The sequence below is a fragment of the Acanthochromis polyacanthus genome, chromosome 6 (assembly GCF_021347895.1).
Source record: "Acanthochromis polyacanthus isolate Apoly-LR-REF ecotype Palm Island chromosome 6, KAUST_Apoly_ChrSc, whole genome shotgun sequence".
Classification (NCBI taxonomy): Eukaryota; Metazoa; Chordata; class Actinopteri; family Pomacentridae; genus Acanthochromis; species Acanthochromis polyacanthus.
Genome location: NC_067118.1, coordinates 14,466,128 through 14,479,351, shown reverse-complemented (window position 1 = coordinate 14,479,351; position 13,224 = coordinate 14,466,128).

The following is a 13,224-nucleotide window of genomic DNA, read 5'->3' as shown; positions in this document are numbered from 1 at the left end:
GGTTTACATCTTGCGGTGAACCCTTTGGGTTCACTGACATCTTCTTGTTCTGGCCAACTGTTGTGAAGGGGTTTTCTTGACCAGGGAAATGATTCTTCTATCATCCACCACACATGTTTTACAGGGTCTTCCAGGTGTTTTGGAGCTGCTGAGCTCACTAGTGTGTTCTTTCTTTTTCAGAATGTATCAAACATTTGATTTGGCCATACCTAATGTTTTTTCTGTCTCTCTGATGGGTTTGTTTTGGTTTTTCAGTCTAATGATGGCTTGCTTCTCTGATAGTGACAGCTCTTTGTACTTTATATTGAGAGTTGACCTCACCAGATTTAAAACGCAAATACCACACTTGAAATGAACTCTAGACCTTTTATCTGCTCCTTATAAATGAAACAGTGAGGGAATAACACATATCTGGCCATGGACCAGCTGAGCAGCCAATTGTCCAATTACTTTTGATCTCTTAAAAAGGTGGAGGACACATCTAAAATGTATTGTAATTCCTACAGAGTTCACCTGATTTGGATGTAAATACCCTCAAATTTATTCTCACAGCCTGCACTTAAAGCACATCTTAAAGCTCCCCTCTGATAATTGTGTTAGTGTCCAAATATTTGTGGTCCTGACTGTATGTATTTTTGTAATAAAAAAACAACAACTTGTGACACATCGTGCAAGGCATGGCACATGTCACTAAATTATCTACTATTGCTGACATACATTTTTAGAAGAACATCAAATTGAAATTCTTTTAAAGCTTCTTCATGGCCTGACAAGTTCAACAGGCAGCTGTTAATGTAGTTGCTCCTGGCTTTTGGAACTGACACGGCCACAACAACCAGATCAGTTTCTGCTTTTCAGTATAATTCCAGCATCACATTCATTACATTTGTGCTTCGGTGTTGTACTCTCAACACTTTAGTAAATTAGTAAGACTTGCTTGTGATTATGCAATGCGATATTGTTACATCTGTACTGTCAGGCTATGACTGCCATGATTTGCTGCACTTATAACACTGTGGAGCTCATCGTACTGCAAAATAGTAAGTGACAGTTGTTAAACGGTAAACATTCTAACTGAATCTTTAACTTGTGTGCTCAAAAATATTTTTTCTTGGAATGTATTGGTTTCTCTGTAAAATATATTATGTTTGGACAAAGCAACTATGTTTAGGCATAAACATCACATTACTGCTCGTCCATATTTGAAATACCACATATTCTATTGGGTTAAAGTTGAAATTAGAGCTGTGTGGTTATCTGAAAAATAATGCATACGCTCCAGCTTCAGAATTCAGCATTCACTGCAGACATGTAAACATTAAAGTCTTCAGTGGTTCAAAACATTCAACAAGAAATGCAGCAACCCTTCTCAAAAAGAGGCTGTGGTTGTTCACAGGTGCTCTCTGTCTCTCTGTCACACACACACACACACACACACACATACACACACACACGGAGAGAGAGAGAGAGAGAGAGAGAGAGAGAGAGAGAGAGAGAGAGAGAGAGAGAGAGAGAGAGAGATAGCAAGATAGCATCATCAAAGTAGTCTACAGAATGAGTAGGAACTTGCTCTACTTTTATGCAGAACTGTGACATGTCACGTGCAACCACTGGGACTTGTGTTTGTCAAAAATGCCTGGATGGTTTTTCTAAATCAGACTGTACCTTAATATGAGACACTCAGTTTTAGCTGTTGAATGAAACTTTTAAATCTTAGCAGTCTCTGTTTAAAATGAAACAACTGTTTTCTGATCTGACTTCACTATGTTCTCTAACTATATATCTAGGTTTCAAATCTCTGTCGAAAAATAAGTCCTTTTCATCATGCAACAATGCTTTACATGGTTAGACTTAGGGAATGACCATGTTTTGTCTGCTGTTGTATTAAGGTTAAAGGGGCTCTGTTGACATGTCACAACAATAAATATGTGTTTAAAGTTATAGACCAATTTTAGTCTTGCTTAAAAAAATACTTATGAAGAGGTTTACTTTTTTCTTATGTCCTGTGTTTTGGTGACCCATCCAACCACCCCTGCCTCCTTCATCTGTGGATGTTGCTCTACAGCATCATGTGGAATATTTCTTTGTTCCTGTCATGATCTTTTGAACATCAACAGACGTGGTGTTACAGAACTGATATTGATCTTCAGTCAGATGTGCTGCAAATACATGCTGGGTGGAAGAATAGGATTTCACAGAGGAATAGTTCCAGCATGCAATTCCATCTACAGGAACAAATTGATGTTTTTACACTTTCATGTGTGGACCCATTAAACAAATGAAGCACAACATGTTCATCAGTGAGTTTGAGTTGTTGACAAGTGTATTGAACTTCCAATAGAGTCACTCTGTTTTGATTTGCTTTTCACCTTTATGTTAAGCTAAGCTACATGGACTTACATGGACATCTCACTGGGAAATTAAGTCAAGAAATATAACGATGATAGACATGCATTACTGCTGTGTTTACTTTCCATTCGTCATTTTACATTTTGTGGTAGTTGATCAGTTTGATAACTGTTTAAATGAGTGAAAACCACTTCTACTGAGAGTGAAAGACCTTGTAAAATATATATTCGCATTTCTTTGGCTTCAATCACTTTCTTAATCTTGTTCACTCATGATTACATTTAAGTTCACAGAGGCTCAAATGACAGCAAGTCGTAATTGTCACCATCATGTAAATTTGCATGTGTTAGGGTTAGCACAGGACCTTTTCTTTCAGCTCTTTAACTATCATGTCAGACATATGATTTCTTCCTGGAAGCATGCATCAACACAATAAAACCAAGCAGCAGACAAATGTCGTATGCAAATGTACACCCACAGAAACAGGAATTCAGTAGAAAGTGAGAGCACGCAAAGCATGTTTGTGGCTTCTCACTGTCATCTCTCACTCTGGCGTTTCTCAACTTTATCTTATCTAGAAAAAACTCATCAAAGTCTGTTCCTGTTTTGTCAAAGTGAGGAAAGCTTTACTCACAACCTCACACTATCAAAGTGGTGTGATGTTTGATATCTGATTTATGTTTCTGAAAGACAACGTCTTTCTGCAGTAAATGGATCCAAAAAAGTATTTCCTGTTTGGATATTGCAATTGGCCGCAATACAGTGTGGAAAGTTGCAGATTTCTCATACTGGTACTACTATGAATGCGCGGGTTTACCACTCACATACACGCATTTCTCAAAACACACATTCCAATTACAATAACACAATGAAAAAATTTAGCAAAAGGCTCGTTGCTTTCAAAACGTCAAGGGGAAATAACCATTTAAGGGTCAAATAAAAACAAAATCAATATTGTATCACATTTTCCTGAATTTAAGTGTACAATACAATAGTTGATAGATAGATAGATAGATAGATAGATAGATAGATAGATAGATAGATAGATAGATAGATAGATAGATAGATAGATAGATAGATAGATAGATAGATAGATAGATAGATAGATAGATAGATAGATAGCATTAAAGTGTGCAGTACTTTAACAGACTCATTTTATCAAGAAATCAACTTGATAATTTCCTTAATCTATGACCTTTCAGAACAGCTATGAACACTTTTGCCTGAAGACTTGCTCAGACAACATGGCATCTTAACGAGCTTGTTTCAAGAATACACACCTGTTCCCACAACTCCCAGCATATTCTCAAGTCAAGTTTTTCTTTTCCTGTCTCATACAAATGAATACAGACTTTTCTCTCCTCTAATACACAAATTTAGACGAGCCTATGCTTCTCAACAATCAGGGTTGGATACTGCTGAAAACAATAGCTGTCACTGAATATCTATGTTACAGTTTTTCTCAGTTGCTTTGGTACATTTCTCAGATCACAATTGAAATTCTCAAAACTGCTTGTTCAGTCTTCACATCATTGTGTCACTTGTGCACAATGCAGTTTCTAATTTCTTTGAACAAGTTGCAAATGCTTTGGTACATCCATGCAAATGCTTATGTTTTGCTGTTTAATACATTATCAAATGCTTATGTCATGTTGATCAAAATGTATTGTAATGGGTCTCTGTTGAATAGCCTCACCCCCACAACATTTTGGCATTAGTTCATCTCATAAGTCTTTACATGCAAAAAGGTTGAACAAGTTGTCATAATATGTCAAGTACATTTCTTTGCATTTCTCTTAGACGTTTTTTTTAAATCTAAGTCTGTCCTGCATTGGTACATTGCTTCCAAGTGAATTTGAATTTCTCTATGAAGGGAAATGTGTGAAGGGTTAGGGTTTTTCTGAAACTGCTCAAAGACGCAAGAGGAGATATTTGTGATGTAGATGAGAATTTGAGGCCCAACAAACAGGAATGTCAGGAGGTATAGGAACACTGTGCTGTAATTTCTACAGCACTGCATGTACAGTTTTCCCTAAGGAGATTGTCCTATGTTCACATTTCTACTTTTGTTTTTTTGTTTTTTCTTTGTGCTATGCAGCGCTGTTTTTCTTTGTGTATCGCAATGACATGGTCTGTCAACAAATTGCAACACAAACATCCATCCATCCTCTATACACCGCTTTATCCTCACTAGGGTCGCGGGGGGGGGGGGGCTGGAGCCTGTCCCAGCTGACTCAGGGGAAGGCAGGGGACACCCTGGACAGCTCGCCAGTCTGTCAAAGGGCTACATATACAGACAAACAATCACACTCACATTCACACCTACGGGCAATTTAGAATAATCAATTAACCTCAGCATATTTTTGGACTGTGGGAGGAAGCCGGAGTGCCCGGAGAAAACCCACGCGTGCACAGGGAGAACATGCAAACTCCATGCAGAAAGATCCCAGGCCCACCCCGGGATTTGAACTGGGGATCTTCTTGCTGCAAGGCGAAAGTGCTAACCACTATACCACTGTGCAGCCCGCAACACAAACAGTAAAAGCGTAAATGTGAATCTTGTCCAGTCTCTTGCAATCAGTCTCCCACATACACTAAGATGTAACTTACAATTTACAGTAATTGTCAACAAAACTTTAGCCATAGTTTACATCAGAACATCCCTCCAGAGTTCACTGTAATAAAGACAACGTGACTAAGCAATTTGATGGTCTTATCCACACACAATGACACAAGGACTTGACATTCTGATGGCACTGACATGTTCATTGACACAAATATTTACTTTTGAGAGTTGAACTAAGGATTTTGAGCAAGAGACTGGCTTTTGCAGGTAATCCATGGTGTTTTGCTATTTCTACGAATTGTTTTGAGAAATGCACTTACTGTTTTGCAAATGTCGAGGATGACTCGGGAAATGTACCAAAACAACTGAGAAAAACTGTAACATATTATAGTAGTAAGATATTTTTTTTTTTACAGATTTTGAAAATTGCATTTCTGCACACAAATTCAAATTCACTGGTCATTTTATTTGACACTATTGTGTAAATTGGCAGTTAAATAGGACAGCTCAGGCCATGCATTAAAGTCATATTGTCTTTAAACTGAACACAGTGTAGCATTAACAAAACCAACTTGCAAAACTGATTGAATGAATATTTCTCAGCTTAGACTGATAACTGTACCTTTCACAGAGGGATGCCGATCAACCCAAAAGGCTACAAACAATATGCTTCTGGTTCTCCTTTTTCAATGACCTGATTCATAAATGGTGAACAAAATAATTCCTCCTCATCAGCAGTTTCATGTGCATCTTCAACTGCAGATGATGCAGACTAAAGCTGTATCCAGCTGTAGCTCCATCACCTTACAGTGACAACAAGCCAAATGGGCGCACTTCTGTATCACTGTGTCTAGGTTTAGGCATGGAACAGGGAGACACCACTGCCACTATCAGGTCAAACTGTGAATTACAAAATGAACCCTTCAACTCTTCTTTCGGACAGTGATGGAAAAGAGTTTTGGAGACTACTTGTCAGCAAGTTAGAAAAACAACGCTGATAAATATCAGGCAGTTTAATTGGGTAAACAATGAATTACTCAGGATGCATGTCACATGTAGCCTAACATACCAAAGCAGGGAGAAAAAACAGAGAGTAAGCTTTTAACTGTTATTTTGGAAATGTGTTCTGTTAGGGGAATTTAAAAATAAAATAAAAGTCTCACAAATTCTCCTAACTAAGAAGATAGCAACAGCTTTTACAAAAGCCGGTAGACAGCAAAACATGCACTTGAATTGCTTGACATCAGTCCATCTCTCCGACAATATATAAAGCTCCACAGTAACACACCTCACACAGACAGAACAAACACAAACACTAAAAGCCTCCTCATCTACAAGACTGATGTCTTGGCTATATGAACACCTTTGTTCTGGGTTGTAAAAAGTATGACTCTAAAGGGTGAAAGGGACATATGAGTCATCGTGGATGGAAGTGTGTGTCTGTGTGTATCTTTGCGTGTGGAAAGCGTGGTTAATCTGACATTTTACCTGAGCTGTATGTTTTGCTGACCCAATTAGTAATAAGTAAAGCAGAAAAGAAGTCCTGCCTTGTTCAGGACAACGCTAAATTTCAGGGTGAAAATTTTCCTATATTTATTGTACTGATGTGAGCACATCAGACTACAGTGCATCAAATATGTATTTAAGAGACTTCAAAGTCAATGAAATGTTTTAGAAATATATAAAAAAAAATGAGTAGATGGGCTATGTGCTAGGCCACACACAACTGGAGCAATCTTTGTTGTGAACACATACAAATAGATTAAGACCAGCTTCCAAAATATCAGTTTCTTCCACTACACTATAACAACATGTGACTTTTTTAAAAAAATGTAGGATCACATTTGTTATATAAAACTGTGGAGTTTTAATTTTGTTTTAATAATTTCTTCACTGCACTATAATGTGCAGTGAATGAAGTAAGGAGCATTTCATTTAAATAAAGACCGTACATTTGCAGACACTGAGATGCTTCTCAATACTTTTTTTATATGAAGTCTGTCTGCGTCCGCTCTGGGCAAAATCACAAAGCACAAAAAACACACTTCATTCTGCATATGTTTTAATGCATTAAATAATTAATTTGTTTTAATGCTGGACACCTGTTATCTATAATCAGATGATACCTAGAAATTCATATATATCTATATAGAGATAGATGAGTAGGAGACTCATTGTTTTCTAATCTTTTTTCTAGGGTCAAATAAAAACAGACATCACATGTTGTTGCATCACATTTGCTGAATTCAAGGGTATAATACAATACTAGATAGATAGATAGATAGATAGACCCCCTGTCAAAAGTTTTGAGACAGGTTCTAATTTATTTGAATGAGAAAGTGACTCAAAACTTTTGACAGGGGGTGTAGAAGGCATTAACATATTTTGTGTCCTGTACAGTACCTTGTTTGGTTTTTAAATTCACTTTGGTAAATGAGTATATTTTAAATCAAATTCAAAAATAATAAATTAGCTTTAAATGAATAATCTGATAAAGTCTGACAAAGTGATGTAGTTTTACTGTTTCTGCCATTTGCTACAATATGACGTGCACCCAGAAACCACCACAGCACCATTTTCATAAGATCTTCTGCTGATGAGTTTTTAAAATCTTGCTAACTTAATTTCACAGTACTGAGCATATCTGTCAAAATTATAACTGTCATTTTACTAAGAAGAACTTTATCATTTTGGGGAAATGTGTGAATGGAATTCTTTGAATTCGCCAAAATCTCTCCAGCTGAAGTTTAATCAAAAGAAAACCCACCACGCGTGTCACGCTATTCAGTCCTCTGCAACCATTTTATAAATGTCAGGATAATAATGTTAAATTGCATCAAAAACTGATTTTTAGGTCTTTCAGCCAAATAAAGTCGCTTGCTTTTCTATGAAAACTTTTGTGTGTGGCACAACATTTATATCTTTTGTTAATATGTTGATGTCTTCAAATGCTTGTACATGTACAGACTCCACAATCGTATGCCCTCGCGCACGCCCTCAAACTGCTCTCACTGAACACATACTATAATTCCACACATATTTAATGTTTTTTTTCTATTATTTCTGTTCAGATCCCTCTGTATTTGAAGTTTTAGTGGAAAGCTGTGAGATCTGTGCTTACCGTAGCACCGTGTGCAGAACCTCCTGCTAGCCCCAGTCTTCCTTTTCTCAGATTCTTTGTGGGAGATACTTGATGATTCAGAGAGGGAGTTATTCCACAGGAAATCTGGTTTTCAGCAACTAGAATTTTAAGAGGGGTGGCAGACAGACCTCGCTCTGACGAAAATTGCAAAATTTGAATGTTAACACATAAAAACATTAATAAAAAATGTTAAAATAAAAAAGGGAATTCGTATTTCAATGTAAATAAAATCTTATACATACATGTATATATATATATATATATATATATATATATATATATATAATTTGGTAGGATTTGCATGAATAGTTTCTGTTGTTTGACAGAAAAACTAATTTAGATTTAAATCTTTAATTATGTCATAATTTTGCCATGTATAAAATTGTTAATGGTGCTAGATGTTAGTGGTGGCACTAGAAAAAACGTAATAAAAGTATACCATCAGCACTCACCTGATAGCCGTCTCAGAGAAACAGATCACATTAAAGAGAAATCCACGCAGTATTTATACCCCCAGCAGGATATGGAGAAGCGCTGTGACAGCTTCAGCAAAACAACAGATTTTTCCACCTTCGTATTGAACCTGCTTCTGTCTAAATGTTCTTCCATCAGCAGCAGGGTGATTGTTTCACACAGGTATTTGTCTAATTCAGCTGTTTCTCTAGAAGAAATGCATGAAACCTCAAACACCTTTCTGTGTTACATAACATCCCACATCTGTTACAAATGGGTTCCCTTTTTTCATCAAATGGGATTACTTTGAAGCATTGATGAAAGAAAATTTGAATATAATATCAAGTGTTCTCGGGTGCTTTTCTAAGAAAGAGGCATGTCTCTTCATTGGAATTAACTGTTTTGATCAGTTAGCCATTGTGTTTTTTGCCTTCTGGACATCCACTGAAACCTATCTGAGGATTTAAATCAGCTTAAATCCTCTTGAATGACCATTTTCAGTTTCAGACAGTGTACCAGTGATGCATCTATGGCTTGAGATGAGTTGCTTGATAAAAAAAACTGTCTTTGTTTTCTCATGTAAGCACAGTCTTATTCTATACGTGACTGCAACTACTGTGGTCCTTTATAGAGTTGGTACACCAAAATCACAGACATATGTATATGCTTCCTTTTGGTAAATGCTGTAGGTCACATTCAGTTGACGTTTCGACTAGAACTACTGTGGTGCTGATAGAAAAAGCTAAAAAAAATGTTAGCACCATCTCTTTTTTCAGAAGCTGTTCAAATTACCCAAGAAAACCCACACACGTCAATAATGTTCTGTAGAAAATACAACTTACAAAAATACAGTTGCTGTATTGTGTGTGTGTGTGTGTGTGTGTGTGTGTACGTGTTTATCTATACCGGTGGGGATTTCAACCTGACTATGTGCTATATAGGTGGGGACTTGTGTCACGGTGGGGACCAAAAATGAGGTCCCCACGGGGGGAAACAGTGTTTTCTTGGTCATGTTGTTGTTCCTAAAAAAGTAAAAGTGCAAAAAAGTTTCTTGAGGGTTAGGCATTGTTTTGGTCTGGGTTAAGGTTAGGGTTAGGGTAAGGGTTAGGGGTTAGATATAAATGGTAGTCAATGGTATGTCCCCACAATGATAGAAAAACACAGTATGTGTGTGTACGTGTTTATCTATACTGGTGGGGACTTGGTGGGGACTTTGACCTGACTCCACGCTATCGGTGGGGACTCGCGTCACAGTGGGGACCAAAAATGAGGTCCCCAAGGGGGGAAACAATGTTTTCTTGGCCATGTTGTTGTTACTGAAAAAAGTAAAAGTGCAAAAAAGTTTATTTAGGGTTAGGCATTGTTTTGGTGTTGGTTAAGGTTAGGGTAAGGGTTAGGGGTTAGGTATGAATGGGAGTCAATGGTAAGTCCCCACCGGTACAGATAAACAAATATGTATGTGTGTGTGTGTGTGTGTGTGTGTGTGTGTGTGTGTGTGTTGTGTGTGTGTGTGTGTGTGTGTGTGTGTGTGTGTGTGTGTGTGTGTGTGTGTGTGTGTGCACTTTGCTGCCGGTTTGCTGGTTTGTGCCACTGCATGACATTTAGGCTGTTTAGCGCTTGAACGGTTTTACATGTAAATGTAAGTGTGCGTGCTGCCTGAATTTTCACAAACACATATTTTTTCAAAAACATTGTACCCTGACATAGATTTTGTGGTAAAATGTGTTAGGATTTAAGGTTCGAAAAAGGTAAATGCTGAAAATCTAAAGAAATCCTTTGTGACATTTAACTACAATCAATGTCTTTCTCTAAACTTAACCATGTGGTCAGTGTTGCCTAAGTAGAACCATAGTACGTTAATCATGCCCTCGTTGTCATCCATGTCATTTAGGTGACAAGCATTATTTTTGCAACATTATGTTTGTCGCAAATCAGCAGGACGCTTGGGTCATTCCAGAAGTGGAGGACATTTGGGCTTTAAAATTTCTAAAAAATAGACCTTGTCTTTTACAATTTTCTGCTACAATAATAAACTATCGAAAGTGTGATCGGCTCAGCTGACACGTCAATGGTACGATTTTTATTCCATGTTAGATTTGTTGATTGCTAATCCTGCTCTAATCACAGTAACAGGCTTGCTAATCCATGCTACTGTTAGCTTTTTCTCAGGAGTAGAAGCTAGATATTTAGCTAGCTGTTACTACTGACCAGGAGGACAAATTTACTGATGAAAAAAAGCTTTAAAAAAGTCAAAAGAATTTGTCCTATCCTGATAATATGAGGGAGAGTGAAACATTCATTTAAGGTTGACAATGTTATGAAAATATGAAAAATAGAAGAGAGGACATTGCTTTGCTCTACCCGTTCTTTAGGCAAAATGTTTGACGATGATAATTCCAGTACTTGAATTCATGTGATTCACTGTTTTCTTCTTCTTCTACCAGCTAAAAATGGTATGCTAACAGGGTTGTTGTGGGACACACGTTCCATGCATAGTAATTATTATTTAAAATATTATATTAATTAATGTTTTTTCCCACAATTAAAAGAGACAATGAAAAAAATAATAATAATGAAATAAAAATAATACCATAAAACATATGTGCAACATGGAAATACTGTACACCTTTTGATTTCCTATCACATTTACATCAATCCTATTTTGTCTAGCAGTTTTCTGAGCACTCTTGTTTGTCAGTGATCCCATGATTTTTGCTTTCTTTTGGTCTATGTATTTATGTGAGGTCAAGAAAGTGCACCTGAATCTATCCTGTGAATTCTGGCAAACCTTCTCCAAGTCACCAACTAAACTATTGTATTTGCTGCATCATTTGGACACCGTAACAGCACACAGCACATACTATGACTTTCCTTAGGAGGAAAAGTACAGCTGTCAATCTGAGTAAACCATGACATGCTGACAGAAAGCCAGTATTACAAAGGACACTGTAACTGGAGGTACTAAATGGAATCCATAAATCATTCATTTGATTATGTACAGCTGTGGAAAACAAATATCCCATGTGAAAAGGCGTTTTCCTCTGCTTTTACAAAAGCATTGTTTCCTGCAAGCAAGCAGGTTAAGTTTCCAAAGCACACATTTTATCCTTGATTATTTTTGTAGTTTGGTTTGATTTCCACATTTAATCTAATGCTATTTCTGTGTTTGCTTCAGATTTAAAAAAAAAAAAAAATACTTCATACTCTTTACCAGACTGCTCAGAGTAATGGAAAGGCTAATAAATGAATTCAAGTTGAACTCTGGGTTACTTTACTCTTCTTTTGATGAATTCTTGCATGAAAGGGATATGGACTTTTGCTGGAGTGAATCATTTTCACACATGTAGCTGGCAATGCAACTGTATGGCCAATACGCTCTTATTACCTTACTAAGTGTATTCTGTTCTCGTGTGAATTTCAGCAGTGTGAGAAAAGCTTTGATGATGCTACTTTCTGATTCCACAACATGCCATGATAAAGAGGTGAAACATCTGTGTTGATTTTGATGACGAGGTTTTGCTGATACTGTCAATGATGTTGTGTTCTCAGCGTGTGTGAATCAGAGTGAAATTCATATTATTGATATTCCAGTGATTCACTCCTTCCGCAAAGTCGCTGTATGTGAGGGCTTACTCAGCTCATTCAGTCCACAGTGGGGGTGAGTGCTTGTTTTAATATTGGTCAAATTGTACCATGTTATAGTGAAAGTCCTGAATTAAAAATTTCAAACCAAAATGTATAAGAATTCCTGTGGATTTAGACAGCAAAAAGTTTTAAAATAATAATTTGCCGAATCACTTAAAGTGTGTAAACACAAATGCCTTTGCTCTCTACCAGTCTATTTTGATTTGATTTCCAAATGCAGAATTTCTTTTAGAAATCTTGTGAGGTAAAACCTGAGGCTACATATATAATATATTGTTGCATTATTCTGTATTTATCTTTGAAATGATTCACACACAGATTTAGCATTGGAAAATTGCAGTATTTAGACTTTCACATCTAACAACATACATTATTTTTTTTGTATGTTGCAGTCTTACCCTATGGATGTCACACCCCGAAAAACCTTCCATAAGCGTAACATTTAACATAATATATATGCGGGGATTTATACCCACAGCACTTAGTCAAGGGACTTTCCCAGTGAAACTGCATATCATTTTTGTGCATGCAAGGGCCCCTGGGCGTGCATCCAGGACGCCCTGATCGAGGATCACTATTTCATGAGCCTATATTCTGCTTGGATGAGGTCTGTAATGTGATAAGGGCTGTTAGATAAATCTACAGCATTCGCATTAAAACAAAGAATGTACATTTCAAAAAATGAAAATAATAAAGTTATTTGTCACTGTCTTGAAACTTGTAAAAAAAAAAATGTTTTTACAACTTGCATTTCATTGTCATCTTTTGTGTCTGTGTGCTATCTCCACACAAAAATTCATTCATTCCAAATATGTTTAGATAGCCTATTGGTTTGCTTGTTTGACTTCTTTGCTCACATATCTTAATCTGGTGGATATCCTTTAACAAATACACCAAGTTGCCCTTTTATCTCAATTGTCTCTAAGATATACAAGAACATAGTTGACAGTAATACAAGTCACAGTTATTTACAGCGTAGGTTTTACTTTTGTAGCCCTACAACTGTTAAACTGGAACAGTTACAGGGCAGTCTGGGGTTTCAGGTCAGGTCATGGTTAGTACACCACTG